Below are 27,842 nucleotides of genomic sequence, written 5' to 3'. Positions count from 1 at the left end.
GTACCCAAATAGGCTCGAATCTGATCACACTGCATCATTTTCTGTCCCTCTGGAGAGACTATTGCAGCTCTACATAGGAAAACAATGGCTTTCCAAACTGTCTGTCACAGACACGTTAGTGTGTAGGTGTGTCGCACAAACACTCCCCGCGCTCCTCCTGGGGCTGGAAAGGGGTTGGTTTAACCTCCGGTTTGCCAGTAAAATTACCGTGTCGTGTGTCGTGAAGTGATACATGTCTAAAAAGCGTGTCATTAACATGAAAAGTTTGGAACGCTCTGGAGTAGAGAGACAAATAATTTTTTTAAAATAATTTTTATTAATTTTTAGAAAAAGAAAACACATACAAAGTATACAACATAAACTCTGTCCCTTCATTTTCCCTCCACCCACAAGCCCACCTCTGCCACCAGTGAGACCCATGGGTATTGGGGAACAAAGGGGTCCATTTTAAGCTGGGTTTGACCTCCCCCCTCCTTCCTCCCCCCTCATCCCCCCCCTGCCACTGAGAGGACAAAGGCGGAGGATCTCTGGGGATTGGCTTATCCCCCAGCTATTTCTTCACTGTACTGGAAAAAAGAAAAACAAGGAAAAAAGGGGGGGGAAAAGCAAAAATATAAAAGGGGGGGGGGGGAAGGAAAGAAAAAAAAAGGAAAAAGGAAAAATATTAATGGCTTCCACGACTCTCCTCCTCCTGGATTTCCCAACCTCTTTACATAGTTATGGCGGGTTTTCTAATCCAATTCAGAATCTTATTCTTATAATATTAACACAATCCTCCTCCTTCTTCATGCTGTCCCCCTCTGAGCCCCCCCCCCGCCACTGGGGTAGCCCGAGGAGTCCAGCAGTCAAAAGGTTCCATTTTTGTGTCTGGGTTTCCCTCCACCCTTCCCTCTCCCCTCAAGGCACCCCCTGCCACTGGGTACCAAGAGTAAGAAGGGGGAGACAGGCAGTTTTCCACCCAAACACCTCCTGATCACCAAAATTATTCAAAAACAAACTCTAAGCATATTTCCTCAGCCATTCTTTTTACTCCCTCCAGAAAGCTCTTAACCTTAAACTATAAAAATCTCTCCTTCCCCCCCCCCAATGTCCCTCCTCCCAATTGGATCAGCATATCCTTTAGCAGGCCAAGATTCCGACACCGTTGTTCATAGACCAAAAAAAGTACCTTAAACTAAAATTTTTACCCCACACCAATTCTTTCCCACATCCACTTCCAGACCTCTGCTCCTCCCTCTTTCTGCCTTTCCCTCCCTTCACTAACACCATTCAACATTTCAGTCTCTCCAGGATTTTCACTTCCATCAAGCTTCTCTTCACTTTGCTTCTCCTTGTCGGCCTCATCTCTTTGTTCTGATCTTTGTTTTTCATCATCCAACACATATTTTTTATGGTCTGAATCAGTCTCCAAATTGTCCTCAAATTGTTGCTCCTCACACACAATCTCATAATCAAAATTGTCCTCTAAATCTTGCTCTTGCACCTCATTCTCCTTTTCTGTTGGATTGAAGCATTGCCTTTCCTTGTAGATATCTTCCCATGTTTGTAGATAGCCCAGCACAGCCTCCTGGAAAGCTCGAGAGAATTTTGTTTTCATAGTTCACTTGACCACAGGCAGACCAGAGATAAGGGCAGAAGGGTACTGGAAAATTCCTCTCTACCACGTTGTCGGCTCCATCTTGGCTGTTCTTATCCTTTGTCTTTAACCTCATCAGATTTCAAATTTACAGTCCGCTTAAATCCTTTTAAAACCTTTTGAATCAATTTTTCCAATTCACAGGAATAAAATCATCTTTCTTAGTCCTTTAACAATTTGACAGCTTTTGACAGCTGTCAAAGCGTCCTCCCCCTTGTTGCTGCTGAACCTCAAGGGGCAACGACACCGGGGGCTGGGGAGGTTTGGAAAAGTCTTTCTTTCTCTCGGGTCCGCAATCTTGAAAGAAGTTTTCCCTTTTCGGCTTGGGAATATTTAATGCACCTCCCGATTGTCCATTTGGAAGAGATCGGCTTCCGTTACTTTAGAATCTCTTCCTATCTTCAAATTTAAATTTTTTAAGATCCGAATGGAGATTTGACTTACTTTGAAGAAGTCTTTTATTTCCTTGGAAGAATCCGCCGCTTGCAGGCTGAGGACTCGGAGCTTCACTTCAAGGAGGTAAGATGAAACCCAAAAATGGCTCCCGCGACTCCACTCCGCTGGCTCTCGATTGCTCTACTGAGCTCTCGGGCAGCAGAGGATTCGCGTCCGGAGCAAACAGCTGGGCACTATGTCACCGGGACTCTCTACCCGGTGTTTTTTCGGGGAGTCCGCTCGCTCTGCGGACTTCCCCCCCCTCCACGAAGCCAGGGACTTCGGAGCACGAAGTCCCTGCGTCCAACTTCACCAGCGCGACGAATCGGAAGCGAGAGACAAATAAATTTTCAATTGCACCAAGAGGGCGGAGGAAAAATGCTGAGCATAACTTCACATGAGTTTAAACCAATGGCAGAGGTGGATTTAGAACAGTGGGTCCACTTCCATCATGCTGAGCCTAGGGGGCGCTGCAGGGTGTCCAAGTTATGACATAGTGAATTGAGCAGAACAAAAGGCAAGAAGTGTGTGTGTGAGGGGAGCATGGACAAATTTTGACTTTGCACAGGGCACCGCTGAAATTTGAAATACCAAAGTCCAACCCTGCCAATGGCTCTAGGAGAGAGTCTAGCAATCTCTCAAATACATCAGTCTAAGACCTCTGGCACAAGAGAGGATCGTATTCAATATATACCATTGAAGTGGTGCATATTTTCCTATTTCTCATTACCGTCTTTCATTTTTTGCTCCCAGAGTATCACATTGTCGAAAGATATCGCCACTGCTGTTGAGAACAGTTTAGCTACTCTATTTTTGGCACCGGGAAAAAAAAAGTTTATATAACAATTCACCACAAATATCTGTGCAGTCATATATTTTAATGCTTGCTATCACAATATCTTCCCCAAGTGGAATGCATAATTCCAGAGGGCTTTTTGTGTCCCAACCACAGCATGTGTTATAATTTATCCAATGACTGGGAGCCATCGTCATGCAAATTGGAAATCTCACCTCCTTCCCTTGCTTTTTCCCCCTTCACCCCTTGAGTTAGTGAGAGGAGGGAAAGCAAGCCAGCAAGAAACAGCCTGGCTTTAATGCCATGCGGTATTTCATTCAATTGGATGACAATCTTTTGCTTTGGAACCAAAATGGAAGTGTGGTCTTGTGGTTTACACCCTGGAACTGAAGTGGTACTCAAAAGATTACAGCAATGTTCCCAATTCTCACCAAATCGCAGAGAATCAAGTTTGGTTCCCACACACACACCCAATTCCTCTCCTTAGATGCATCTAGGACTGCACTTCATATGCTCGTAATATGTTAAAAATGGTGCTAAGCAGCTTTCTTCTGGGCCACCCAGAAAAACTGGACTGGGTCTAAAGACTCCAGAGTATGCTTGATCTACTGAAGGCCTCCAGGGTCAACGGGAAGAGGTTCCCGGTGGGGTTTGTAGCCAGGACTGGGACACACTGGGGCAAACTGGGGATGGGGAAGGAGCGGTTGGTGTAGGTCGGAAGTACCCATGGGGTGATGGAGGATGACGAGGGGATGGGGGTCGGGAGCCAGAGGAACCAGCATGGCAGAACATGTCACCAGAGCTAGAGGGGTTCCTGTCTCCACCAATGTGGTGGGCTCTGAGGAGCAGCAGGCTGGGTGATCCAGGAGGCTGAGGCAGGTAAGAGCCCACAGCCCAGCTCACTAGTTGGCTCTGGGAGGAGGTGTGTGATTCCTCAGCTGGAGTAGGCTTGGAACAGGTGACGGTCACCTACCTCCTCAAGCCCAGATGCTGCAATCAGCATGCAAGGTACAAAGGGGCAACAGAGCCGAGGTGCTGGGTCTACTCAACTCCCTGTGTTGATGGACCTCAACTTGGATGTGCCAGGAGCTCTGCAGGACTGTGTTTAGGTTTAGACTTTGGACACATGGATTGACCCTGGACTGGGGACTTGGCATACTTATTTGCTGCTATGTAGGCCAGGGGTTCCAAGAATCCCAAGCCGGAATTAAGATTGCCGGAAGAAATATCAACAACCTCAGATATGCAGATGACACAACCTTGAGGGCAGAAAGTGAGGAGGAATTAAAGAACCTTTTAATGAGGGTGAAAGAGGAGAGCGCAAAATGTGGTCTGAAGCTCAACATCAAAAAAACCAAGATCATGGCCACTGGTCCCATCACCTCCTGGCAAATAGAAGGGGAAGAAATGGAGGCAGTGAGAGATTTTACTTTCTTGGGCTCCTTGATCACTGCAGATGGTGACAGCAGTCACGGAATTAAAAGACGCCTGCTTCTTGGGAGAAAAGCAATGACAAACCTAGACAGCATCTTAAAAAGCAGAGACATCACCTTGCCTACAAAGGTCCGTATAGTTAAAGCTATGGTTTTCCCAGTAGTGATGTATGGAAGTGAGAGCTGGACCATAAAGAAGGCTGATCGCCGAAGAATTGATGCTTTTGAATTAGGGTGCTGGAGGAGAGTCCCATGGACTGCAAGAAGATCAAACCTATCCATTCTGAAGGAAATCAGTCCTGAGTGCTCACTGGAAGGACAGATCGTGAAGCTGAGGCTCCAATACTTTGACCACCTCATGAGAAGAGAAGACTTCCTGGAAAAGACCCTGATGTTGGGAAAGATTGAGGGCACTAGGAGAAGGGGACGACAGAGGACGAGATGGTTGGACAGTGTTCTCGAAGCTACGAACATGAGTTTGACCAAACTGCGGGAGGCAGTGGAAGACAGGAGTGCCTGGCATGCTATGGTCCATGGGGTCACGAAGAGTCGGACACGACTAAACGACTAAACAACAACAACAACAACAAAGGCCAGGGGTTCAGGACATCACGTAACATGAGGGTATAAATGCAAACATAGGGAAGTCTAATTGATGGCAACTTTGGTGTGTGTGTTTTTTAAGTCACAGATAAAGCAAACATGAGTCTGACCAAACTGCGGGAGGCAATGGAAGAAAGGAGTGCCTGGGGTGGTCTGGTCCATGGGGTCATGAAGAATCGGACAACAACTAAACAACTTAACAACAACAACAAAGCAAACATTTTAATGTCTTAGTTACAGGTAGGTAGCCGTGTTGGTCTGACGCAGTCAAAATAAATAAATAAAATTCTTCCAGTAGCACCTTAGAGACCAACTAAGTTTGTCATAGGTATGAGCTTTCGTGTGCATGCACACTTCTTCACACGAAAGCTCATACCTATGACAAACTTAGTTGGTCTCTAAGGTGCTACTGGAAGGATTTTTTATTTTTATTTGCACCATTCAGACACCAGTTCAATTTCTTCTGCCATGCCCACCCGCTTCATGATACTGCTTGAAGCAGGCCACCCTGATGTCAGGGACTGGGCAGAGGAGGAGTGATGGAGACCGCCTCTCCATCCTGACCCTTCCAGGGAGGAGGAAGAGGAAGACAGTGTAGATTTGCAACAGAGGCTTGAGGGAGGTCGCAGCTTAGAGGCAGATGAGGGGAAAAGCTGGGAAATCATGGGAGAGCCAGAACAACACCTGGCTGACACGTTGTCATTAGAAAGCATTCCAGACCCTCCATCTCCCAGAACCTGGCGAGCCTTAAAAGTAGGAGAGCAAAGAGCTCAAAAACAGAGCGCACCTAGCAGCAGCTGTAGAGGAGATGACGACGACGACGAATTAGGAAGTGGGAGAGACGTGTGTGTGTGGAGATTGACATGGGACAATGCCATTATCCAAAAGGCTGGGTTCTATAGCCTCTCTGTGTAAAGATTGAAGTAAAAAAGGACGGTAATAAACTTTTCCTTGTCTTTCCTGGGCAACCAGCTGGGAGCCACTGACAGCATCTTGACACCTGGTTTCACCCTGCTCCTTTGAATGAATGTCACACCTGCATTTATACCTGTTTTTACCATATTATTGGGATGTTGTGGTGATTTATTCCTGTTGCTTTCTTCCTTTGAGTCCATTTTAAAAACAAAAACAAAAACCTCTATATAGTCTAAATCAGGGTTTCCCAAACTTGGGTCTCCAGCTGGACTACAATTCCCATCATCTCTGCCCGCTGGTCCTGCTAGTTTGAGATGATGGGATTTGTAGTCCCAAAGCAGCTGGTGACCCAAGTTTGGGAAACCCTGGTCTAAACACAGCAGGGGCTAGTGACTATTGGAACTGGCAGGGGGGAAGACGGAGTGATCAACACAGGATGGAGCCAGAACCAATGATGGACATTTTTGCCATCATTCCCCTCCCCCCAAACTTAGTTCTGACACTAAGGAAGCAGAAATTGACACCAGCAATGCCTCCTGGGCTGGATGTAAGAAGTCAGGCAGGTGGGGGCTGGCTGAGGAGAGACTCAATCTGGTGGGGCAATTGAGCCTAATGGACCAGCCTCCACTATGTAAACATTTGCAAATAATGCATTCCTGGGTGGGGGGTGGGTTTGGGGTTGGAGATTAAGGAAGAAAGTATGGTTTTGTTCATAAATGTGCTGGCGAGAGAGTAGATTCGCCGGTCTGAATTTTTCATTACATTTTTGAGGTGAATCAACTGAAGCCTCAGACATCCAACACAGAACGTTTCAGGCATCTGAATTACCGAGCACTGAAAGAACTTCTGCCCAATGGCAAATATTTTTTTCCATTTTGACAGATGCATATTCCAGATATCCGTTACTGGCATTTTTTCATCTACCTCATCGGATACTTTGCTTCCTGCTCTGGATCCAGTATTAAGCACATGTGATATCCCATCTTTTATCAGAGATGACAGTGGGCCTGTGCTCCAGCATCTAGTCATTCCCCCGCAACCCCCTCCTCCCCCCGGCATCAAAACGTTTTTGGAACTTTTGGGATTCAACTATAAAGAAGATCACATCTTGTTGGCCATAATCCAATGGCATGGCTAGGATACTTTACACAAAACAATTGAAACTGAATATTATAAATTGAATTCTATTAAAAGCACTCTCTAAATCCGCTTTGAGATACTGCAGGCACATACCTTATCCGGCAAGGAGAAAATGTCTGGAGACTGGGGGGGGGGCACCAGGAAATGAAGGATCCCCCACCAAAAAAATAGAGTGAATCAGTGCAAAGTTAAGTGGGACATCTCCTAGTTAAAGACTGTTGACCTCAAAGCAAAAACATATCCAATAATGTGATTTTTTTTAATATTGAAAAATTCTTTCTTTTTCCTCTTTGGTAAATGTTCTTAACATCTGATTGAAATTTCGTCTCACAAGGACACAAGTTCCCCGAACTCCTTTATTTAAAAAGGGAATTAACTTTTATGGAACTGTTACAGTTGTGACTAAAGGCAGGTTGGAAGCAGATGTGACAATTTTACCTGTGGTCCCAGCAGGTCCTTCACTCACAGGGCGAGCCCAGTTTAGCTGCATTTTGTTTCTCACACATGCAAAAGGAATCAAATACTGATTCAAGCTGTCGGCTGCCTTTTCCTCGTGCAAACCTACATCCCTCCAGATGTTGCTCCCATTATCCCTGACCATTGACCAAGCTTGCTGGGCCTGGCAGAGCTCATCAGCATCCAGAAGGCCACAGCAAACAGCCATGCCTTCAACAATGTAATAAACTACTGCACACTGGCCCTTTTTAGGGCAGCTGCTCACATGCTTCGTGGTACGTATTCATGTTCACTCTGCAAACTTTTGGGGCACCCATGTTTCCTGAAAATCCCATGATGTCCCTGGTTCGGCTTTTCTGTAGGCTTGACAACAACCTTGCTCCCCGCTCATGCAAATTCATTGAAAGTTTATCTAGCCTTTGATTTAATTTCTTTTCTCATTATTTGTTGAAGAATGGTTGCTTGGTGGGGAAACCGCAGGATACATTTTCAGCACAGCACTAGGGGAGATGGTGACTGTGACCTGTGCCTGCTCAGTCTACGGCCCAGATGTTGCTGGTTGACAAATTCAAGGCCCCTGTTGTCTCTTCTTATGCTTCTTTCTCTTTTAAAACGGACACAACAGCTCTTCAACAGGAAGACTTCAAATAAAGGATTGTCCTCTGCTGGCTCTTAAGTGGAGGACAGTCTTCTATGATGCGTTGACCCTACTCTCACAGCCAGACACACCCCATGTGCTTAAAACACACAACTTTTCCAAACAGTTGTGTGCATTCAGTGGACTAGGGGGACTAGGCTAGTACTCCACATATCCCCTGGTGCCTCCTATCCAAAGTCCGGGAAACCTCTGCCCAGCTTAAGGAGGGGGGGGCATGATGCTCTGATGGGTCCCAGAGCCCTCCCACCACCTTCTCAAAGTCTACCCAGCTTTGGGAGGGCTCCAACATCCTGTCAAAGGACTGGTGACTCCTTCCCAAAGACCAGGAAGCTTCTGCCCAGCTTTGGGAAGAAGGCATAACAACAACAACAACAACAACAACAACAACAACAACAACAACAACAACAACAACAATTTATTATTTATACCCCACCCATCTGGCCGGGTTCCCCCAGCCACTCTGGGCGGCTTCCAACAAAATATTAAAATACAGAAATCCATCAAACATTAAAAGCTTCCCTAAACAGGGCTGCCTTGAGATGCCTTCTAAAGGTCTGGTAATTGTTGTTCTCTTTGACCTCTGGTGGGAGGGCATTCCACAAGGTGGGTGCCACTACCGAGAAGGCCCTCTGCCTGGTTCCCTGTAACTTGGCTTCTCGTAGTGAGGGAACCGCCAGAAGGCCCTCGGCGCTGGACCTCAGTGTCCGGGCAGAACGATGGGGGAGGAGACACTCCTTCAGGTATACTGGACCGAGGCCATTTAGGGCATTAAAGGTCAGCACCAACACTTTGAATTGTGCTCGGAAACGTACTGGGAGCCAATGTAGGTCTTTCAGGACTGGTGTTATGTGGTCTCGGCGGCCGCTCCCAGTCACCAGTCTAGCTGCTGCATTCTGGGTTAGTTTTAGTTTCCAGGTCACCTTCAAAGGTAGCCCCACATAGAGTGCATTGCAGTAGTCCAAGCAAGAGATAACTAGAGCATGTACCACTCTGGCATGATGCTCAGGCATGAAATGTCCCTCCAATCTCCCTCACAGGTTGGTGTCTCTGGCCCTAACTGTCCCCCTACAAAAAATTTTCACCATGTGCCACTGTTCCCAAAGCATTCTGGGAACAGTAGTTTGGTATACTCTGTGAGGGTAAAAGACTGTTCCCAGGGTTCTTGAAGGGAAACAGTGTGTTTTAAATTTACAGCCATGCAGAAGCTTACTTGAAAACAATAACAGGGTTTCCCCAACCTTCACGGTATGAAAGAGCTCCGTATTGATGAGTGGAATTGCAGCTTAGTTTTGGGAGGTGAGGAGAGGGAAAGGAAGAGAGAGGGGGGGGAGGGGGCTTGGAATTCCAGCTGACCATATATGTCTGGATTCCTTTATGGTGTCCTAACACATAGTTAATTGTAAAGCTCTCTGCGGACAATGAAATTAGTGTCACAGTTTTTATTTTTATTTTTTAAAAAACAGCTTCGGCCTCTGGGTGCACCTGTTTACAGCCTTTTGGCAGACGTGGTCAGGAGGTTATGCGTATGTATGAACGACTGTGTCTGCCTCTGCAGCTGTTCCACTGCCATTAAAATACTACATTTATTTAGCCTTTCTGAACTCCACAGTTTGGGCTAATTAAAAAAAGAAGAGGAAAAAACAAGGAGATTCTTCCAGAGCCAGGTCTGGATTGCGACTACAGTTTAGAGAACAGATCCAGCGTGTCAATTCCTCATGGCAGCATGAAGGCAATGGGAGGCACCACTTAATAAGCTGCTCAAAAGATGCCAAGTTAAGTGGCAGGCATTGGGCTCTTCAATTTTCCAAAAGCTATGGACCATCTCCTCGCCGAAATCTCATAAGCAAACTGAGCAGACATGGGATAGAGGGGTGGGGGTAGAAATTTGGCGTGGTTCACATTTTTGGGCAAAGCAACCTAATTCACACTTCCTGAAACAATACACAATACTGTTCTCCTTTTTTAAAAAAATTGCAGGTCTACGAATGTTTGCGATGCAAGTCTCCAACCCAAATAATGTGGATATAAAAACACACGCCAAGAACCCAGCATATACTGAGGAAAAAGATGCATAAATATGTATGGGTCCCTGAAAATAACATGCAAAAATTACATTTGGGGAAATGGTCGGCAAAATGCATTAGTAATAAATTGTTGTTGTTATTATTTTTATTATTTTATTGTGCTGCCCATCTGACTGGGTTCGCCCTATTACTGCAAGACACTGATTCTTTTGTAACCTTGCAGGTGGCAAGATTTCTAACTGCTGTCCTGTCTTATAAGAGGAGAAAGGGATTGTTCTATGAATCTTGAATCCTTTTATTACATTACTTCTTTTATTCTTATATTATCTGAAGCGAAGGTTAAGGGGTGATATGATAGCCATGTTGAAATATATAAAAGGATGTCATATAGAGGAGGGAGAAAGGGTGTTTTCTGCTGCTCCAGAGAAGCGGACACGGAGCAATGGATTCAAACTACAAGAAAGAAGATTCCACCTAAACATTAGAAAGCACTTCCTGACAGTAAGAGCTGTTCGGCAGTGGAATTTGCTACCAAGGAGTGTGGTGGAGTCTCCTTCTTTGGAGGTCTTTAAGCAGAGGCTTGCCAGGCATATGTCAAGAATGCTTTGATTGTGTTTCCTGCTTGGCAGGGGGTTGGACTGGATGGCCCTTGTGGTCTCTTGGAACTCTACGATTCTATGATTCTATATTTTTTAGCCTTATATTTATCTGTATTGATTGTATTTTATTCCTTTTTATTGGCTGCAAAGCAAGCACGTCTTGTTGTATTTATTTTATGCTGTATGAGCTTATAGCTGCAATAAATTTGATCTGATCAGCTGACTGGGTTGCCCCAGCCACTCTGGGTGGCTCCCAACAAGAAATAGTAAAAACACAATGCAACATCAAACACTACAAACTTCTCTGAACAGATGTCTTTAACCCCCCCCCCCCCGCTTAGCTGTTTATCTGTTTCACATCTGGTGGGAGGGCGTTCCACAGGGCAGGTGCTACTACGGAGAAGACCCTCTGCCTGGCTCTCTGTAACCTCACTTCTCGCAATGAGGGAACTGCCAGAAGGCCCTCAGAGCTGGACCTCAGTGCCCAGGCTGAACCATGGGAGTGGTGTGGAGATGCTCCTTCAGGTACACTAGGCCGATGCTGTTGAGGGCTGAACTACGTAGAGAAATGTGTAGATGAGGAGAAATTCAAACTAAAATGCTGGTGAATTTTCAAAAGCAGTTAAATGTGGAGAACTGAATGTAAGTTTGGAAAAATATGAAAGTGAGAGGTACCAAAATCCGATAGATCTCTTCATCCTAACAGAATGTGAATCTATTTGTGTAGTTCTATTGGAGTGCAGGAGAGAGAGAGGGAGAGGGAGAGGGAGAGGGAGAGGGAGAGAGAGAGAGAGAGTCTCCTTAGTGCTCATGGCTACAGTGGCCTATAAATGTAACTTTATAATAAACAGCAGGCATTTTCAAAATTTAGTTACCTATGTGTCCATAAATGAGGACCACTAATTGCTCCCCAATGGGACGCAGGTGGCGCTGTGGGTTAAATCACAGAGCCTAGGGCTTGCTGATCAGAAGGTCGGTGGTTCGAATCCCTGCGACGGGGTGAGCTCCCGTTGTTTGGTCCCAGCTCCTGCCAACCTAGCAGTTCAAAAGCACGTCAAAGTGCAAGTAGATAAATAGGTACTGCTCCAAGTGGGAAGGCAAACTGCGTTTCCATGCGCTGCTCTGGTTTGCCAGAAGCGGCTTTGTCATGCTGGTCACATGACCTGGAAGCTGTACGCCGGCTCCCTCGGCCAATAATGCGAGATGAGCGCCGCAACCCCAGAGTCAGTCACGACTGGACCTAATGGTCAGGGGTCCCTTTACCTTTACTTTTAAATTGCTCCCCAGGAAGTCGTGTGCAATGAAATTGCGGATAGTACTTGTCTCTGCTTGTTGATTGGCTTCCTGGCATTTAAGAAGCAAGCCTTATTTCATGGCAAGTATGTTTTTGGAATGTGTTTGCACATTGAAATTCTAATCTGAGAAGGAGGCACAAAACGAATTCCATGTTTATTTTGGAAAACCGCTTACGATCACTGAGAACCATCCATTCTGTCTTGGACATCTTTCCTCCAGCTGTAGGTAGCCCAGCAGCATGGAATAACGAAGCCCATATTTAAAAGAATAGTTTCTGAGACTTTTTGAATATTTTTTAAACTGTTGTGGTTCCATAGTTCTACCATTCTATTTTCCTAAATATGGTGATTTTTGTGTGTGCAAAGCAGGGCGGGCAGGGGGGGGGGCACCCTTAGCTTAATCTAGACTTTAAAGCAAACAGACGTTTTCCTACAGCAGTGGAATTTGTAAAAAAAAAAAAAAGTCACATAGTAACCTCATTGATAAAAGCGCAATTCCACCAGGCCTTAAGAGGCCCTACTTAACAGGATTAATGCACATGAGGCAAAATTATAGTACATTTCCTCTTCATTTTGAAGCAGTTTTTTTATTTAGTGTCCCATTAAAGTGGAAGGTATCTCATATATAGAGTTGCCAGCCAGCCTGCTCTTCCCTGGCACAGTTTGATATTCAGAAATATATAGGTGGTGCTTTTCATAGCAACAACAGGGCAGCGGGAGACAGTGCAGTGGTGGTCGTTCCTTTTAGCTGACCAAGCAGTGAAGTCATTGCTGACTGCTTGCCAGGAGGGACAGGTGAGAAAGCTCACCCAGGCTCTGATGCATCCCATATATTAGGCATGTCCTTCAGCAGCATCTGGTCAAAATGGAAATTTGTAATCTCTCTCCCCCCCCCCTTTTCAAACATCTTTATTTAAAATTCAAAAAGTACATAATTATATGTGCACTAAACGTGGCGAGATGTAAATAAGAGAGAGAAAAATAAAGAGAGAAACTGAACCCATGTAGAACGGAAAATAAAGGGGAGACAACGACATCCCAAACTGTATACTCTTACAAAGTTCTAGTTACAGGTAGGTAGCCGTGTTGGTCTGAGTCGAAGCAAAATAAAAAAATTCCTTCAGTAGCACCTTAAAGACCAACTAAGTTTATATTTTGGTATGAGCTTTCGTGTGCATGCACACTTCTTCAGATACACGTATACTCTTACAAAGTTGTTATTGTACTTCACCAGATCGTAACCTATTGCAGTATTTGTAAGAATGGATTCCAAATATTTGCCCACGGCAAGTGTGTGTTTATATGCAAGCTGTTCATATGTTGCGAGTTTGTATGAGTCTTCAATCCAATTGTAGAAGGGAGACGCATTTTTATTTTTATTTCCAATTCATCAGTATCAGTCGTTTTGCTGTGGTAAGGGCACAAAGAGTCCACTCGTATTGTCCTTTTGTAAGGTTCCATGTGCTGGGTACACAATTCAAGGGGTTATTTTGCTCTGTAAATGTAAGTTTGTTGCATACAGAAAAATTTCAGAAACAGACTGGAAAGAGAAGTTGCTGAATTGCAACTCATTACCAAGCTTAAGTGACCCAGGTGGCACTGTGGGTAAAACCACTGAGCCTAGGGCTTGCTGATCAGAAGGTCGGCGGTTCGAATCCCCGTGACGGGGTGAGCTCCCGTTGCTTGGTCCCAGCTCCTGCCAACCTAGCAGTTCGAAAGCACGTCAAAGTGCAAGTAGATAAATAGGAACCGCTACAGCGGGAAGGTAAACGGCGTTTCCGTGTGCTGCTCTGGTTTGCCTGAAGCAGCTTTGTCATGCTGGCCACATGACCTGGAAGCTATGCGCCGGCTCCCTCGGCCAATAATGCGAGATGAGCGCGCAACCCCAGAGTCGGTCACGACTGGGCCTAAGGGTCAGGGGTCCCTTTACCTTTTTACCAAGCTTAAAACCATGATGAGACCTGGTCTGAATAATGACATTGGATTTTTATCTCATTATACATGATAAAGCTTTCTTTAGCCATCTCACCCCTTGCTTTTTCCTGCAAGACCAATTGCAGTCGTTAACAGTCATAAACAGTTGTCAACAGGTTTACCACTCCTATCAGCCAATCACCCATTCCCACCACCCTTCTGAGTAGTACCCCCCCACCCTCTGACAATACATAAGGGTCTGGTGACTTCTGTTTCAGTGTATCTGAAGAAGTGTGCATGCACACGAAAGCTCATACCTATGACATACTTATTTGGTCTCTAAGGTGCTACTGGAAGGAAGTTTTTTATTTTTTGTTTCGACTGCGTCAGACCAACACGGTTACCTACCTGTAAGTTGTTGCATACAGTTCTGTTGATGGTTTCAGTTGCCTTCTGCCAGAAATCTTTCAATATAGGACAATGAAAAAAGCATGTTTTTGAGAAGCATTATCCCTATTGTATCTCCAACAGTTAGATACTTTAGAGGGCCCCCTTTTTAGACAAAAAATTGTAATCTGGTAAAAATGGAAATTTGTCTTACTGTGAATTTCTGTTTGCAAATGGGTATGGCGTTGGGGTAAAGGAGTTGTCTTTGCTCTGCCTATTAGTCTGCTGAGTGGCCTAAAGAGGAGACAGAAAACTAACAGTGACCCTGCCTGATTCACCAGAGGAAGGTGTCAAATGATGGACAGCCACATCTAATGCAGTTGTTGAAAGGGGGCAGATGAGACCCTGGAAGCAGGACTAAAAGCTTGACCTTGCTCCACACTCCACACAATTATGTCCTAGACATGAGTAATGTGTGAACAGAGCTCAGGGACTCAGCTACATTAGTAAAAATAAAACGTTATAAATGTGTTATAACACTGTGACACCAGATGGCGCTGTGGAGCTGAAACTGGTACTCTATGAAATTTTCCATTGTGAGCTTTAAAAAAGAGTCGGCCCCCCCCCCCAGCATTTCCAGAGCATTTTTTAATAGGTGTGTAGATGCAGGTGAACATAATATTGAAATGAAAATATGAATTATATGATATCTACATATGTGATGCCTTAACATTGGTGCTCTTGAGTTGCTCTTATATCTGGCGTACAAATAATCTGGAGAAAATGCTTTCTGGCTCAGCTGTGATAAAGAGGGGCAGTGAAAATTTTGACTTTGAACAGCTGACAACTTTCTCAAAAGTGAAAGTATGGAAACTCTATGAAATAACAGACACTTTGGCACTCAAAGCAGACAGTAAGACAGCAAGAGGGATTGTGATATAATAAATATATCAGTGTAATAAATAACTCTTGCATATTTTCCACCCAAAGGAATACTACTTTGCAGCTTCCTATTTGGAAAGTACACCTGTATCAAATTCATGAGCAACATGGTCCTGAACATACAAAAAGGGAGAACTTGACAGCACAGAAGTTTGATCGATTGATATGTCTGTCTGTCTGTCTGTCTGTCCATGCTTCTTCTCTTCTGGTGTCTCTGCAAATGGGACTTCAGGAACTGCTTTGGAAAACTGCAGCTTGTTCCGACATCTGAACCTCAACAAACTGTGGCTAGTTTAAACTATGGTTAATGGAAACAAGGCGACTTCAAACTATGAAGGCTGGCTTGTTAGTACCCACAGTTAAGATCAGGCATAGGCAAACTCGGCCCTCCAGATGTTTTGGGACTACAACTCCCATCATCCCTGACGACTGGTCCTGCTAGCTATGGATGATGGGAGTTGTAGTCCTAAAACATCTGGAGGGCTGAGTTTGCCTGGTTAAGATTAATCAGAATTTAGAACTTGAACGCCGTGCTAAATTGTGGTTAATCTAAAATGGAATCAAAAGCTTCCAATCACCTCCTTACAGTCACAGCTGAGCAACGGAAGGAGAGAAGGGAGGGTGCAAGCCTGAGGCTTACTGTGGCTTATCCAATTTGAGGCTATTTTGTGACTAGGCAAGACGAACTGCTTGCACTGCTCCCCACCCCCCAATTGCTTACTTCGATTTTCAAAAACAGATGCCTTGTAGAAAAAATGAAAAGCACAAAACTTGAAACAGCTCAATTTATTGGACTTTTATATCAGATATGGATGTGGGTGGCGCTGTGGGTTAAACTACTGAGCCTAGGGCTTGCCGATCAGATGGTCAGCAGTTCGAATCCCTGCGACGGGGTGAGCTCCCATTGCTCGGTCCCAGCTCCTGCCAACCTAGCAGTTCGAAAGCACGTCAAAGCGCAAGTAAATAAATAGGTACCGCCACAGTGCGAAGGTAAATGGTGTTTCCGTGTGCTACTCTGGTTCGCCAGAAGCGGCTTTGTCATGCTGGCCACATGACCTGGAAGCTGTACGCCAGCTCCCTCGGCCAATAACGCAAGATGAGCGCCGCAACCCCGGAGTCGGTCACGACTGGACCTAATGGTCAGGGGTCCCTTTACCTTTATATCAGATATGGACTTGCAACGAAAGAACAAATCATGTGATCTTCTATCTAGAATTGTAACATACAGTACTTGCAGCTTCCTAACCAGCGTTGCTCAGGAAGTGTAAGAAACCAAAATATCAATGCAAGTTTGAAGGGACCAGTCTGTCATCTTGGTTCAAGCGGGTGTCCAGTCATATCAAAACTTTGCCCCAAAGCTGATCCTTGATCACAGGGACCATAAGGAAAAAAACAGTTGTGATATCTTAGACAAACAACTTTCTAAAATATATTGTACATTGTCCTAGGAGGGGGCCAGGCAGGGAGAGAGGAAAAGAAAGAGAAGTCAACAGTATTTCAATAGTAGAAGAAAAAAATATCTCCCCCCTACTTTTTATAGCATTCCCTCTCTTTTTGTTATGGCTGCAGATCTCTCTTTGAAAGAAAACAGGAGAATACATTTCCTTCAGCTTGACACCACCTGAGCCTCCCTCCAACACCTTCTCCTTGAACTCTTTGTTCTTTTCCCGAATCCGTTAAATTTATGTGCACTGTCTTTTTGAATCTCCCTGGTACTCATTCATCAGGGAGAGTGTTCTAAACTGATGACCACTAAATTCTTCATCTTAAATTAAACCATTCTGTGTGGACGTACATTTAAACATCTTCCAGCCACACAGTTCCACCGACAGATAGACTCGTTCTCTAAAAACATTGCCAGCATGTCTTTTTCAACATATTTTAACAAAACACTCTTGCTCTTTCAAACCGCCCCTACCAAATAATATATTTAGGCTGGCAGAGTCTGGAGACCAAATTTGTTCTTCTGGTGCATGCATTGGGTTCTCATTGATGTTAATGAGAACCACCTGTCAAGGGTTCTTGAGCAACACTTTGATGAACAATGAACTTAAGAAGAGTGATGGTTGGCTGCTGCAATTTTACTGCTTGAGCAACATCAATGATCAAAAGATGACACATGCACAGCCAACACAATCGCATACACAAGCAACAAATCGTTGGCTGCCTGTGTCCAATTTTGTGTGTGTTACACAGTTCTGAAACGGCTCAACCAATTTCCTCCAACTTGAAGTGATTCCCCAAGTCTATTGGTTGGTTAAATTTGGTTTAACCGTTTGGTTTAACAAAAACTGTTTGTTGGGAAATGGTTAGCAGGTTTTGTGTAGCATAAGCAACCATTTACATTGCTCATGAGGGGTGCTTCTGTCAGAAACTCTTCCATCAGTTTGTCTCTCCCAGTGAACATTTGAGCTCCGAAGTCTACAAGTACCGGTATCTCGTTCCTATTCTTTTGCTCCTTCAACTAAACGGTAGTCCAGTGGGAGGCAATAATGTTGAAGGAACGGACTGGACTCTGAAATGTTTGAACAAGAAATGCTCTTCCACTATAAAATGCAACTTCTGTCCCGGATTAGAGAATTCAGAAAACGCTTTTCAAAGACCCATACAGCTTCTGAAGCCCTCCCCCCAACTATTTTAACAAAAGACGTAAGTGTATGAGTAACTCAAATAAGTACAGTATATTGCTTTTAAAAGAACATGGCACCTAGATGAATTATTTTACAAGCAAAGTTATCTACGTAATGCTGGCCTAAATCTGTAATACAGGGATGGGAAACCCATTGCCCTCTAGATGTGGCTGAGACCATTGAGAGTTGGAGTGTATCAAGATTTGGAGGACCACATGACCTCTGCCTCTGCTTTAATCCCAGCCACAATGACATGGGAGAGAGCTCCATTGAATACAGTGGGCCTTACTTATGAGTAAGAATATGACTGAGCTGTAAAGGTCTAACTCTAACTAGACATGATGGCGGCAGGCCCATGGGTCAATAGGTTGTTGAAATAAAGCAAACAGGTGGTTAGAGTTTATGTGAACTTGCATGTCAGCTCTAGAACATCTTGATAATAGCCAAAACTTGGGTTGCCATTTAGACTGTGGAACCTGTCGTTTTCCATACGTTGTTGGACTCCAAGTCCTGTCCAACCCCAAACAGTGTGGCCAATGGTCAAGAATGATGGGAGTAAAGTCCAACAATGTCTGGAGTTCCCATTGTGTTAGAAAATGACTCTGCAAACAACATGTTATGTCCAGAATGAGCAGAATCTAGTATAGAAAGATAAATCGTATCCAATACGTGGACCTTCAGTGTTATACTAATTTAGCCATGACAATCCAAGTGATATCAAGGTGTATAAGGTAAAAGAAAAAGGACCCCTGGATGGTTAAGTCCAGTCAAAGGTGACTATGGGGTTGTGGTGCTCATTTTGCTTTCAGGCTGAAAGAGCTAGTGTTTGTCCACAGACAGCTTTCCGGTTCATGTGGTCAGAATGACTAAACCACTTCTGGCACAACGGAACACCATGACGGAAACCAGAGCACACGGAAACACTGTTTACCTTACTGCTGCAGTGGTACCTAATTATCTACTCGCACTGGCATGCTTTCGAACTGCTAGGTTGGCAAGAGCTGGGACAGAGCAACAGGAGCTCACCCCGTTGTGCAGATTTGAACCGCCCACCTTCCGATCAGCAAGCCCAAGAGGCTCAGTGGTTTAGACCACAGCACCACCTATATGCTCCCCCCCTGAAAAATAAGAAATATATAAGATTAGCCTTGCTGCTTTAGATCAAAAACTCATCTAGTTCAACATCCTGTCTCATACAGTGGGCCCCCAAGTATGACCCGAGTGCAATTCAAACAACGGCCATTTCAAATCGCTCCACCCAACCTACTCTTCAAGCTTTGGGGACCAAAAATCATTTCCTAAATGGATAGGAAAGCAGTGGGGAGAGGGGATCTGAGTAGACAACTAACCAGAAAAGAAAGGGTTAAGCAGTGCCACTCCCCTGGTCTTCTACTCCTGCTTGCGGCCTCCAGGGCTACTTTTCAGTTTGAAAGCAAAACCATACCCCAAAGTGCTGGGGAGGTTTTTTCTAAGCATCCTCTGTGAGATGTCTAGTTTAGCCTACCGTTGCATGGGAAACAGGGACTGCCCCCCCCCAATTAATGAATGCAACATACCTCCTTTGATTTGAATGCTTTTGGAGTGCTGAAAAGATCCAAAAGGCATTGCTTCCTGCACCAGCAGCATGCCTTTATACTTCTCAGTAGTTCACCTCTACCCAGCTGCTATTTCTCATTAACAAGCGTTTGGCTGGCCTGGCCTGGGTGGGGGGCGGGGGCGGTGTTGACACTTGAAAGGCAGGCACTGGCAGATCTCAACTGCAGAGGCAGGAAACTGCCTGAAGGTGGGCGGCTGACGGAGAAACACAGATTTGCAGGCACCCCTGGCAGCAGCGTCCAAGGAGGGGGGCAAATTCCCACCCCCCAGAATAAATTCTATATAGTTTGCCCCATAGAAGCCTTTGGGGAAAGATCCTGTCTTACTTGCATGGCCCCAGTCTGTATTATATTCTGCAGCCATGTTAGATACCAAGACACATTATCTATCTGTCTGTCTATCATCTATCTATCATCTATCTATACCATCCATCCATCTATCTATCTATCTATCTATCTATCTATCTATCTATCTATCTATCTATCTATCTATCATCTATCTGCTTGTTAGCGGGTGAGAGATGGTCATGAGGTTAATTGCTACAGGCACTGCCTTTCAATACCTGCCCTCCCTTCCTCTTTTCCCAAACCAATCAACAGTTTTCAGGCCCTAAGAGGAATCTGAGAAAGCCTCCCGCCTCCCCAGGACCTGCTTTTTGAACATGATGCGTCAAGCAGATTATTTCTTCCTAAGTGCCATAGCTCAACGACAGAGCATCTGCTTTGCATGCAGAAGGCCCATAGTTCTGGATTACATGGAAATGGCCAATCTAACCTATAGAATCCGGGATCAGGATGAAGGAAAGTTCAAATTGCAATGGAGTAAATTTGTGGAATATGCTAAGATCAATTATAAAGGTATGAAAACGTTAGTGGTTATAACATAACTCTCATAATGGTACATATATATTTAATTAGATAATACGATACAAGAGTGAAATAACTTACCATCGGCTGGAAGGAGGGAAGTCACGTCGTAGATCTTGATGTATATAATGTATATAATGTTTATGATGCACCAATGTTGATTGAAAATAAATAAAAATTTATTCAGAAAAAAACACCCAGAAGGTCCATAGTTCAATCTCTGGCATCCCCACATTGGGATGGGATTGGCTTCCTTTTGAAGCTCCAGGGGTGGCCAACTCCCAAGAGACTGCGATCTACTCACAGAGTTAAAAACAAGCACACAAGCATACAAAAAAGAACTGAACAAGATTATTAAGGAGCTACCCCTACACATCCAAGAACAGATCCTCACAAACACACCAGCGGAACCTCGGCCAGGAACTTTCTATCTTCTACCCAAAATACACAAACCAGGAAACCCAGGACGCCCCATCATCTCAGGTATTGGCACCATTACAGTGGGTGTTTCCGGCTATATGGACTCTGTTCTGAAACCATATGCTATCAGTGCTCCCAGCTACGTACGTGACACCACAGATTTTCTGAGGAAAATACAATATTTGAACAATCTTCCTAACAATACTATACTAGCCACTATGGATGTGGAATCTCTATATACCAACATCCCACACAATGATGGTTTACAAGCCATAAGGAACACCATTTCAGATAAAACCACAGCGGACTTTGCTACCAAACTCTGCCACTTTGTCCTTACCCACAACCACTTCAAATTTGGTGATGACCTGTTCCTCCAGATCAGCGGCACAGCCATGGGCACCCGCATGGCCCCACAGTATGCCAACATCTTCATGGCAGATTTAGAACGTTTCCTTAACTCCTACCCACTCAAACCTCTCCTGTACCTGCGATACATTGACGATATTTTTATTATCTGGACACATGGACAACAGACCCTGGAAACCTTCCACCAGACATTCAATGACTTTCACCCCACCATCAACCTAACAATGAACCAATCTATGCAAGAAATACATTTTTTGGACACTACTATAAAAATACAGGATGGACATATAGACACCACCTTATACAGAAAACCAACTGACCGACAAACATATCTACATGCTTCTAGCTACCATCCCAAACATACCAAACAATCCATCGTATACAGCCAGGCCTTACGTTACAACCGCATCTGTTCCAACTCTACAGACAGAGAATCTCACCTAAGAGATCTACAGCAAACCTTTTTAGAACTAAAATATCCACCTGATGAAGTTAAACAACAGATCAACAGAGCCAGACAGATACCTAGGGAGAACCTGCTGCAAGACAGACCCAAAAAAGAAAATAACAGAACACCACTAGTCATCACATACAGCTCCCAAGCTAAAACAGTACAACGCATCATCAGAGATCTACAGCCTCTCCTGGACAATGACAGCTCCCTTTCTCAAGCTCTGGGAGGAAGACCTTTCATTGCCTACAGACAGCCACCCAATCTTAAACAACTCCTCACCCACAATAATACAACCACCAGACTTAACATGGACACTGGTACCAGAGCCTGCAATAAACCCAGATGCCAACTTTGCTGCCACATACACCCAGACAACACCATTACTGGCCCCAACAACATCCAACATACCATCTCAGGACTATTTAATTGCTCATCTTCTAACATTGTGTATGCCATCAAATGCCAACAGTGCCCTTCAGCTCTCTATATTGGACAAACAGGCCAAACCCTACGCGAAAGGATAAATGGACATAAATCTGACATCAGGAACCAGAAGACAGAAAAACCAGTAGGAGAACACTTCAATCTCCCAGGACATTCTATACAAGATCTCAAAGTAGCTGTCTTACTACAAAAGAATTTCAGAAATAGACTGGAAAGAGAAGTTGCTGAATTGCAACTTATCACCAAGCTCAAAACCATGGAGGGACCTGGTTTGAACAGAGATATCGGATTTTTATCTCATTATACATGATAAGCGATCTTCAGCCATCTCAACCCTTGCTTTTTCATGCAAAACCATTTGCAGTCGTTTGCGGTCATCAACAGCTATCAGTCAGTCAATCACCCATTTCCACCACCCTTCTGAGTGATCCCCCCTCCCCATCCCCACCCCTCCCCACCCCTTCTCTACATAAGTGCCTGGAAATTTCCATTTCACTGTATCTGAAGAAGTGTGCATGCACACGAAAGCTCATACCAAAATAAAAACTTAGTTGGTCTTTAAGGTGCTACTGAAGGAATTTTTTTATTTTACTTTGATCCAGACCAACACGGCTACCTACCTGTAACCAGAGTTAAAAACTGGCAGTGATCTACCCCCTTTTTGGGGGTTCAGGTCAAAGTTGTTGAGTTTTTTCAGGGAGTAGGTAAAATGTTGAGCTTTTTTTAAGGGGAGCCACAGTTGTTCAGCTTCTTTGGGGGGAGCCAATGATCTACCACAGACGTCCAGTGATCTACCAGTAGATCACGATCTACCTGTTGGACATGCGCTCTAGAGCATTGTTTCCCAAACTTGGGTCTCCAGCTGTTCTCAGACTACCATTCCCATCATCTCTGTCTTGACTGTTAGGGGTGATGGGAGTTGTAGTCCGAAAACAGCTGGAGACCCAATATGGGAAACTCTGCTCTAGAATGTTGCCTCCAGTCAGAGTAGCCAATATGGAAGTAGATGGACTGAGGTTCTGACTCCATATTATTCAGCTTCCTATATTCCCATTACTCTGCAATCTATACAGTGCCTAGGGCTTGTCTTTGTACCCATTGGCCAGAATGTTTGATGGCAGGAGTAAGCTTACTTCTTAGTGAGCCACTGAATAGAACACCAAGATTGCAGTGTTCTGTGTTTTTCCACAAGCAAAAGGCAGGATGGGTAGCTGACATCACAAAGGACTTCCACCTCATGCTGTTAGGTATAGTGGATGAATCACCTTGGGCATGATCCAGCTGCTTTGAAGCACCATTGACTTGAATTGGAAGGCTGCAAACCTTTCCCGCTAAAACCAATGGGACCGAAAAGTTTTGAACTTTGGCTGAATTGTACCCCATGACTTGGTTATGTTGTCATTTTGTATTATTGTTGCTATTCTTATTCTTATTACAGTCGTACCACTGCTTACGTATCCCTCTGGATATGTAAACTTTGGGTTGCAAACACGGCAAACCTGGAAGTGTATACTTCTGGGTTTTGCCGCAAGTGCATGCGCAGAAGCACTCTGTGTGCAGCGCGCATGTGCAGAAGGGCACCTCCAGTTATAAAGTTTTCGAGATGCAGCTGGGCCTCTGGAAAGGATCCCGTTCGTAACCAGAGGTACCACTGTATCTGTTAGTTGCTTTTTACTCAAAGGTCTCCAAGCAAGTTGAAAACATTTAGAATAATAAATACTGTTACACACCACCCTTATCTCCTTTGAGCAGTGCACAAAAAGTTCCAGCCACTTACCCGGAGTTTGTGTTTCCTTTGAACACTGGGCACAGGGTAGACTGCAGTGTCTTTATGATATATGGTTTATTTAGACATATATACAACCTGAATTTACAGTGAAGAGAAAGTTCAAAGTGTTCATGTCTCAAGGTGATTATTTAGGAGCAGCAGGCTTAGGTTTACAAACAGAGGAAGTAGCCATACTCCCTGTCCCTTTCGTCCAGCCTGGTCCAGCCAGCCTGCTCTGCTGGACCCCTTTCTGGCCTGCTTTTCGAACCTCTAGCAAAGGACCACTCTTCATTCAGCCTACATCACCCAGCACTGAAATCTTAAACCTTTTCTTGCCCTGCCCACTAACACACACAGCTAGAGAAGGAACCTCTTTCCTCCTTGCCTGGCAATTAATCATTGATTAATTCTAATTTTTACTAAATCCAGGAATTATGGGGAGTCTTCCCCCCATGAACTGATAACAACACATTGCAGTATACTATAAAAACAGAACACAACATGTTTAGTCGTTCAGTCGTGTCTGACTCTTTGTGACCCCATGTTTAATTACGTACATATAGGGTGGTTTTTTGGGGGGGCAGTGGTGGCGGTGTGTGTGTGTGTTAAGAAACAAATCTGCTTCTGTTTTCACATGCATGATACTTGCATTTTCAGACCTTTGTTTTTCATGCTTTACATCTTTAAGATGTATATTTTAAAGAAACTTCAAGCATACAGCTAAAATCTAGACACCTGAATTGTACAGAGGCCCTAATTGATGAGGGAAGACACACTTGTTCAGCCACTCTTCAAATAACAATGTAGGGATGAAAACTGATGGGTTATTTGGCTAGTTCTAGTTATGTTGTTGTTTTTACCATAAATATACAGGTGTGAGTTGTGCATGCTATTATCATCACAGGGAATGGAAAATTTCCCCTCCCCACCACCAAGTGTCACGTACATCAAACCCAGACAGCATAAGCTAAAAGTAGATTTTTACAGTCCTTTGTGTACCCTTTGTGTTTCCTGTGAAGGGGAACCACAAAACAGAAATACACCCACTGCTTGAAGTTTCCTTTCCTCAGAGCTAAACTCAGCTGAGTATTGTATGGTTTTGGTCCACAGCTACATCTGTTTTTAGCTTTTCTAATATGTGGTTCAGTCAAGTGAAAAATTCAGAAGACGCTACCCACCACTTCGTAAATATTGAGCTCAGGGTCCCAACATCCTTTACAGCTGCCATCTCACAACCCCGTCATGTCACCAGTGTCTCCTCTCATCCCTAGACATCAAAGACTTCTTTCAGATGTCACGAAACTGACTTTGAGTTAGTCAGATGTGGGTACTTCTGGGGCCAGCTGTGATATGATGTATGTAGAATTATCCCCGCTCCTTTTCATCCTTACAACAGCTCTGCGAAGTAACTTAGGCTGAGTAATAGAGACTAGCCTGAGATCATTGTTGTTGTTGTTTAGTCGTTTAGTCGTGTCCGACTCTTCGTGACCCCATGGACCATAGCACGCCAGGCACTCCTGTCTTGCAATGCCTCCCGCAGTTTGGTCAAACTCATGTTTGTAGCTTCGAGAACACTGTCCAGCCATCTCATCCTCTGTTGTCCCCTTCTCCTTGTGCCCTCCATCTTTCCCAGCATCAGGGTCTTTTCCAGGGAGTCTTCTCTTCTCATGAGGTGGCTAAAGTATTGGAGCCTCAGCTTCACGATCTGTCCTTCCAGGGAGCACTCAGGGCTGATTTCCTTCAGAATGGATAGGTTTGACTCTCAAGAGTCTCCTCCAGCACCATAATTCAAAAGCATCAATTCTTCGATGATCAGCCTTCTTTATGGTCCAGCTCTCACTTCCATACATCACTACTGGGAAAACCATAGCTTTAACTATACGGCCTGAGATCATAGGAACACGAAAAGAGTTTGTTGGATTAGGCCAATGGCCCAGCTAGTCCAGCACCCTGTTCTCGTGGTGACAAACAAGATGCTTATTGGAATCCCACTTGGTGGGGTAATCTCATGAGAGCGGTTCAACGTGACTGTGGTGGAGTTCGAATCCAGGAGCCCTTGGCCCACACCTGACTCTGTCTCCATTACAACCTGCTGAGAAAAGGGGAGAAATTGGACACACCTAATTAGACATAGCACTCTCTGTTAACTTCATGTTAATTTCATGCTGACTCCTCTGCTTAGATCTGGGTATCCAATGCGGTGATTTTGGGCACCATGGAACCCTCAGATACCCTTTGATACTTCTACGCTGGCCCTCTCAGTATTTAATCTTTTAAAGCTGATTTTTATTTATTTATTTGGTTCTTGGTACATGCTCAAGCCAGCAATTTGTATTTACTACTCAAACGGAGTTTCTAATCCTGACAGACAAAAATCCATTCTTGGTTTCCTCACCTCTGAAAGATTTACGTAATATCGGCAGCATAATTTAGGAAGAAGAAATAATTTTTTTGAACAGTTGCTGCTGTTAAATAACTGGCATTTAAATGTGAAGCTATCATATCCACACTTTCTGAAACAATGTGAGAACCGAAGAACTGTAATTCGCACTGATCCAGATTTTGTGATGCAATTCCCCAACCAACCAAGGTTGATGAATATGCATGTATGAGGGGAAAATGTGCATTAAAAGGAATAAATGAGTGAGAATAACACACACAAATGCATCAAATAAGAAGTATCTCCTACTATGTTTCATTAACTATGTTGTTTTCTGATCCATGTATATGATGCACTTTCTGTATGCCAACAAAGGAGATTGATTGATTGATTATTTTTGTTAATTACTTCAGAAATGTGAACTGAATTTAGAGTTGGAAAACTGAGAAACTGAGAGATCTTTCATCCTTAGGAATGAGCAACCTTACAAATTCAGGAATTCTAGAGCTCCTTCTGAATTCAGAAGAATTCTGAGCAACCTTCTGAATTCGGAAATTCTAGAGCTCCTTCTTTTGGATCATAGAGCTCCTTTGTCTTGGATCATAGTTCACACCAGCCTCAGCATTTCTGGGGGGAATTTCTGAAGTGTGACTCTTTGTTCTTGATCTTTGGCAAGTCAAAACCATGTTTTTGTGTGTGTATGTGTGTGCTCTGGCTTTTACTTTTTGAAATAAATATGACAACCCAATGATAGGAGCTGTAGGTCCAAACATCTGGGAGCTGAGGAAAGCTGGTCTAGGAGAGATCCCTTGGCAATATCCATGGGATCCTCTTTCAACAAGCTTTAAAAGTGGAGGCTTGTCCCAGTTGATACCTATGTTGGATCTGAAATTGCTTTTTTTAGATTTGCAATTGCTTTCACTTTTTTATATATGCCGTTGTTTTATATATCCTTCTATCATATGGTTGAATCGCTTTGAGATGCTTTATAGGGCGATGACGAAGATGGTGTCCTTTTTTGAGGCTGTGTTGCTTTTAAAAAAAAGTTGGGAAGATCTCGGCCATACGACCAGGCAATCCTATATATAAATGATTAAAATTAAGGAAGGTCTTAGCAAGAGGAACTGTAGAATATTTTCTTAAGCTCAATGACCCCAAAGTAGGATAGACACTTACAAGTAACCTCTCCTTCCTTCTGCACTTCCTCCAACTTGATTAGTTGTGCAACAAAACTCAAAGGCATGGGAACGGGAAGAGCAGAACATCTGTATGCCATTGCTTAGCAGGGGTGATGTATGCATTTAGAAAGCAATTGCATTGTTGGGCTAGAGACAACAGGAAGCAGGAGCAGACAGCCCCTCGCCCCTCGACACAAACACACACAGACTTAACCTACCACTGAACCTTTGCCCTTGAGTGACCAGTGCTCTTAGGGCAGAGGTCAAAAGGTGGCAGGTTGACAGAAAATGGAGCTTTATTGGATCAAACTGATCGTGAAAAATTCCTTTGTGCTTTGCTATTCTGTGTTGTTGTTTTACACAACCAGCGTGCTCATGTAGTGGAGTCTGGAATGAATAAGTTAGGGGGATTCCTCATATTGGTAAGAAAGCAATAGGGCAGTGTTTCCCAACCAGTGTGCCTCCAGATGTTTTGGGACTACAACTCCCATCATCCCTAGCTAG

This window comes from Zootoca vivipara, chromosome 4, assembly GCF_963506605.1.
Source record: "Zootoca vivipara chromosome 4, rZooViv1.1, whole genome shotgun sequence".
Taxonomy (NCBI): domain Eukaryota; kingdom Metazoa; phylum Chordata; class Lepidosauria; order Squamata; family Lacertidae; genus Zootoca; species Zootoca vivipara.
Note: the sequence above shows the minus strand (reverse complement) of the source record.